We start from the raw sequence: 4717 nt of genomic DNA on the forward strand, positions 1-4717 counted from the left end.
GTTGCCATTTGTTTTCTCGCTGGCAACCATTCTGACTAGTAAAATGCAAGCTCCAGTCAGTTTTAATGTCCATTTCCCTGTGGCTGAGGATGACGAATGCTTTTCCAGTCCTTATTGTGTTTCCTCATTTGACAGCTGTGCGTGCCAGTCATTAGCTCTTCCCTCGACTGCATTTTATCATAGAGTATTTGCTTACACTGTGAAGATGTGTCTTTGCCAAGGTGCCATCTGATTGGCTAAATAAAAAGCTGAATGGCCAATAGATAAGCAGGAAGAGGTTAGGCAGGATTTCTGGAGACAGAGAGGACTCTGGGAAGAAGAAAGGCAGAGATGGAGAGGACACAGGAGGTGCAAGATGGGTCCTCCAAAACATCTGTGGCTAATATGGTCAGATAGTAGGTAGCTCTGCCCTCTGTTCAAGGTTCCTCCAAAACATCTGTGGCCGATATGGTCAGATAGTAGGTAGCTCTGCCCTCTGTTCAAGGTAAACATTATTGTCAGTCTCGGGAGTGTTAGGGTATGGTCAAAATATCCCACATCAGGATGTTTTGTTTTATTTTTCATTTCTGTAGTTCTTTACATATCCTGGATGTTAATCTCCAGTCTCTTGTGGAGCTGGCAAAGATTTATCTCCCACCTATAGGCTGACACTTCACTCTGGCAATGGTTCCCATTCAGTGTATGCCCTTCTCAATGTCACGTGATCAATCATCCGTCAGTCCTTGGAGTGATTCCCTGTGTTATCCGAGTTCCACTCAGAAAGTTCTTGCTTGTGTGTATACAGTAACGTGCTTTTCTGAGTGTCTTTGATCCATTTTGAATTACCTTTCGTGCAGCAGGAGGGATGGGTGACTCTAATTCCATTCTTTTGCACTCTGACATCCAGCTTGGTTGTATTTCAAGGCCTCTGTCAAAACTTGGGTGACTGGAGCAGTGCGGACTTATTCCTGGGTCTCCCACCATAATCCACCAATATACACATCCGAGCGTTGACTGAGGTTTCTGTCCCACCCGGTCCTTCAGTCATTCCGTCCCAAAGGAACACACAGAGATCTACATTAATTATAAACTGATTAGCCTAGCATCTCAGGCTTCTTATTAACTCTTATAACCTATCTTAGCCCATAATTCTTGTCTGTGTTAGCCATGTGGCTTAGTACCTTACTTGGCGAGGCAGTCACATCTTGCATCCTCTGCAGCTGGGTCACGACTGCAGACTGAGCTTCGCTCTTCCCAGGATTCTCGTTGCCCCGCCTCTACTTCCTGCCTGGCTACTGGCCAATCAGCACTTGTAATAATACAAGCAACAGGATAAAAGACATTGTCCCACAGCATCTGAGTTCAGATGAACACTAACTGGAGGCTTTAGCTTTCATGTGCCGGCTGTGGATGCCAGGTTAACGAATCAAAGTCCCTGAAACCTTCGCTGCTGCACAATGCATATCAGCTTTTACTTTGACGCTGTGTGCCCTTCCACAGGTCAACTCCTTTTCTTTGGGCCTCAGTTTCCTCATCCACCAAATGTAAACATAAAACACACCCATGCTCTGAATCCTGTTTGGAGTGAGATGGGACTCCTCTCATTCTTTTGGTTCTGTTTGTTTATTCTGAACGTCTGTGTTTGTAAGGGAAGGGTAGGCTTGTGTCTCAAAGTCAGGATGACTGTGAGAATTTCTACTGTGTGGGTCTTGGGGTTTGAACTCAGTCAGGTCTTCAGGTTTAGTGGCAGGCACCTTTGCCTGTTGAGCCATTTCATAGGCCTGGTGGGAATCTTAAGACATGTTTTCTTTTAAATTTTTAGAACTCTCTGCCCCGGTGTTAACGAAGTCAGAATCCCAAGCAGTGGGAACCCGACAGCTGATGTTTGTAAATTCCCTGAGGTTCTAATCGAACTGCGGGGCACCTGGAACCATGAGGTCCTTAAGGTTTATTCACTTGGGACTTCAGTTCTTTTCCTTATACCAGGTTAGCTTTAGTCCTGGGCCAATGAAGAGGTACATTGAGTATCTCTATAACTTAACCCTTTCCCGTTGTGCCCTGGCCACAGAGAGCTTTCTGAGAAACAGTGAAGTTTAGGGGGGAAGCACACCGCCCTGTTTCTGTCACATTTCCCGCGAACACAGCATTCTCACCTCACATAAGCCACGTTCCAGAGAAACCCGATGCTGCTGCCTTCCCATAGAAATGCCCCAGGGTGCCTGTGAAATACAGGAGGTGGCAGACAGAGGCTACTACGGTGACACTCTGGATTGAAATAGCCTGGCTTTTCTGGGCCACTGTGGGCTCGAGGCCTCTCCTGTGATCTAACTCCTCTAGGTTGTTCAGCACTGCTTAGGACGCTCGCTCTGGGTGGCAAATGAGCTCTTAACTTGGTATGAATCCAGCTGAAACCTTGCTGGATTCCCCTCTGTTTATCCTCTTGCAAAATCAACTGTTCTAAGATTTGTGACAGAGGAACTGAAGGAAACCGAGTGATAAAGACATTAGGGTTACTGCTGGTTATGTTACAGGCCAGCCTGGGGACAGGGGACAAATTCTAGGCGGGCTTCTCTCAGTCCTCGGTTCTGACTAGGCCTCATCCTCAGGGTAGCCTTCACCATGCCTGGCTCAGTTATTGCTGAGCGTTATTGCTGTGGGAGCGCATTTCACTCCCCTCTCCTCCTACAGCCTTCGGAGTCTGTTTAGGGAGATACGCCACATTGTTGCTGCGCCGGCTGCTTCCAATGTCTCCTCCTTTCTACCCACTCACCCCTGAGTCTCCTATAAGTTGACCAGATCCTTGCTTGGGTCAAAATGAAGCCCCATATTTATTTACGATTTATTACAATCAACACTTTGTCTGAGTAGTCTTACTTGCTGTTATTAGAATGTTTTCCCCCTTGAGCGTCTTCTATGGCTTGAATATGATCGTCCTTCTGAAACTCGTGTTGGAGTTTAGTCTGCACCCCGAGGTCTAAAGAGGGGACTTCACCTGCTGACAGCATACGGAGGAGGTGGGGCTCCAGAAAGGGATAAGTGGTTAGTTTTTGAGACCATCTTCAGGGTGCAGTCTGCAGGCGTGGGTATTGGAGAGTTTTAAAGAAGGGAAAAGAGGGGCTGGTGAGATGGCTCAGTGGTTAAGGGCACTGACTGCTCTTACAGAGGACTGGGGCTTGATTCCCAGCTACCACACATCAGGTTACAGCCACTCGTAACTCCAGTTCAACCCTAGTTCTGAAGGATCAGACCCTCCCTCCTTCTGACTTCCATGAGCATTAGGTATGCATGTAGTGCACGTCCATGCAGATAAAACATTCTTACACTCATAGCTTAGCCAGGCAAGTCTCTTTCCCCATGGGGGCCTGGTGCGCAATGGTTGCAAACAGCGGCCTCCTTGGAAGTGTTGCCTTGTGAGTAGCCCTAAGGGACCGCGGAGGTGATTTTTCCGGCCATTATTCAAGTCTCTGATTTCAGTGTTGTCCCCGGTTAAGGTTTCAGACAGGTATGTGTGGTTCCTTTGGGAAGCCCCAAGGCGCAGTGGCCAGGCTTCACACTGGCCAGGTCACCATATTTGTCTGCACCAAGCTGCGGAACAAGGAACACGTGATTGAGGCTCTGCCTAGAGCCAAGTTCAAGTTCCCTGGCCACCCAAAGACCCATCTCTCAAAGAAGTGGGCCTTCACCAAGTTCAATGCAGATGAATGTGATGATATGGTCACTGAGAAGAGGCTTGCTCCTGATGGCATGGGGCCAGATATATCTCCAATTCCAGTCCCCTGGGCCCTTCATTTCTGAGGACCTCCACGGTGTTCTCCTGTTCCCCACTAAATCATGTTCAGTAAAAAGTCTTGATCTTCTCTGAAAAAAAAAAACAAAACCTCATATACGTAAAATAAAAATAAAGTTTCTAAACTTAAATGAAGAGAAGGAAGACAACACGGACACGCCATTCCTGTCCCTTGACATATGATGGTGCCCTGCGGTGCCCTGGGACTCGGTCAGCAAGGCTGTGTGCCAGCTGTGACTCCTGCCTTTCAACCATAACTGTGTACCCAAACAAACCACTTTGTCTTATAATTTGCCGTGAGTAATAACACAGGACTGGGGCATTCGTTATTAGTAACAGAAGATGGAGTAAAGGAAGAGGAACAACACAGCCCCGCAAATGGGTGCTGTTTCTGAAAGACACGTAGAACACTGGCTTCTCAGGACACAGGTGAGCCTGAAGCTCCAGGCTCCCGGGCCTTAGAAAATGCCTGCTGAAACCTAGCTTGAGTTCTTGTAAGACTTCCCTATTCCTTAGAATGCTAAAGGGCCTGAGGTCTTTGGAATGATGAAAATAGACTCAGCATTCCCCAAGTTTGTTTGACCTTCTCTGTGGGGTCCTGGCTATCCGAAAGTTAAAGTGGCAAGAAGCGCCCTCCCAGGAGCCAGACTGTCCCTCAGCTGGAGGTTCCAGCAGCTTTATTAACCATCTACTTATAACTCGGGGATTAAAGATAATTCAATTAACCCCCTTCATCGTAGTAATAAAGAATCCTAGCTCCCAGAGGGTTCGAGGAAGGCAGCAGGACAGGTAAGTAGATGGTGAGAGACCCACAAGAAATTACAGTTCAGAAGTCCACACCCACTGAGCCAAAGCTCTTTTAGAACTGGATGGTAGAAATCAGCGGACGGTAACAAGCGTCCTGCGCCAGCTCTGCATTGTTGCGCCTCACGGGTCTGGTAAGGTCAGAGG

The 4717-nt window shown here is 47.6% G+C and overlaps 1 pseudogene; it reads left to right on the top strand.

Annotated features, from left to right (window-relative positions):
- The first annotated feature begins 3296 nt into the window (after nt 1-3296).
- LOC142856670 (small nucleolar RNA SNORA70) lies at nt 3297-3421 on the top strand (annotated as a pseudogene).
- Nucleotides 3422-4717: the final 1296 nt, after the last annotated feature.

The sequence above is a fragment of the Microtus pennsylvanicus genome, chromosome 8, assembly GCF_037038515.1.
Source record: "Microtus pennsylvanicus isolate mMicPen1 chromosome 8, mMicPen1.hap1, whole genome shotgun sequence".
NCBI classification, from domain to species: domain Eukaryota; kingdom Metazoa; phylum Chordata; class Mammalia; order Rodentia; family Cricetidae; genus Microtus; species Microtus pennsylvanicus.